We start from the raw sequence: 1,079 nt of genomic DNA, 5'->3' as shown, positions 1-1,079 counted from the left end.
GGGGGACGGAAGCCACGGGGGACGGACACCACGGGGGATAGATGCCACGAGGGACAGACGACACGGGGGACAGGCGCCACGGGGGACAGATACAATGGGGGACAGATGCCACGGGAGACAGACGCCATGAGGGACAGACGCCATGGGGGACAGACGCCATGGGGGACAGACGCTACGGGGGAACAATACCATGGGGACGGACGCCATGGGGACGGACGCCACGGGGGATAGATGCCACGACGGACAGACGACACAAGGGACAGACGACACGGGGGACATACGCCACGGGAGACCGACACAACGGGAACCAACGCCACGGGGGACAGATGCCACGGGGGAGCGACGCCACGGGGGATGGATGCCACGGGGGAGCGATGTCACGGGGGACGGATGCCATGGGGGACCGACCCCACGAGGGACAGACGCCACGGGGGACAGACGCCACGGGGGACAGACGCCAGAGAGTGTAGATGCCACAGGGGACAGACACCACGGGGGACGGACGCCACGGGGGACGGACGCCACGGGGGACGGACGCCACGGGGGACGGACGCCAGAGAGGATAGATGCCACAGGGGACAGACGCCACGAGGGACAGGCACCACGAGGGACAGACGCCATGGGGGACCGATGCCATGGGGGATAGATGCCACGAGGGTCAGACGACACGAGGGACAGACGCCTCGAGGGACAGACACCATGAGGGACAAAAGCCACGGGGGACAGCTGCCACAGGGGACAAACACCACGGGGTACAAACACCACGGGGGACAAACGCCAGAGAGGATAGATGCCATGGGGGACAGGCGCCACGAGGGACAGACGCCACGAGGCACAGGCACCACGAGGGACAGGCGCCACGGGGGACAGATGCCATGGGGGACCGACGCCACAGGGGACCGACGCCACGGGGGACAGATACAACGGGAGACAGACGCCATGGGAGACAGATACAACGGGGGACAGATGCCACGAGGGACAGATGCCATGGAGGACGGACGCTATGAGGGACAAATGCCACGGGAGACGGACGCCACGGGGGATCAACGCCACGGGGGACGGATAAAACAGGGGACAAA

The sequence above is a fragment of the Apteryx rowi genome, unplaced genomic scaffold (genome assembly GCF_003343035.1).
Source record: "Apteryx rowi isolate R43461 unplaced genomic scaffold, aptRow1 scaffold_442, whole genome shotgun sequence".
Classification (NCBI taxonomy): Eukaryota; Metazoa; Chordata; class Aves; order Apterygiformes; family Apterygidae; genus Apteryx; species Apteryx rowi.
Note: the sequence above shows the minus strand (reverse complement) of the source record.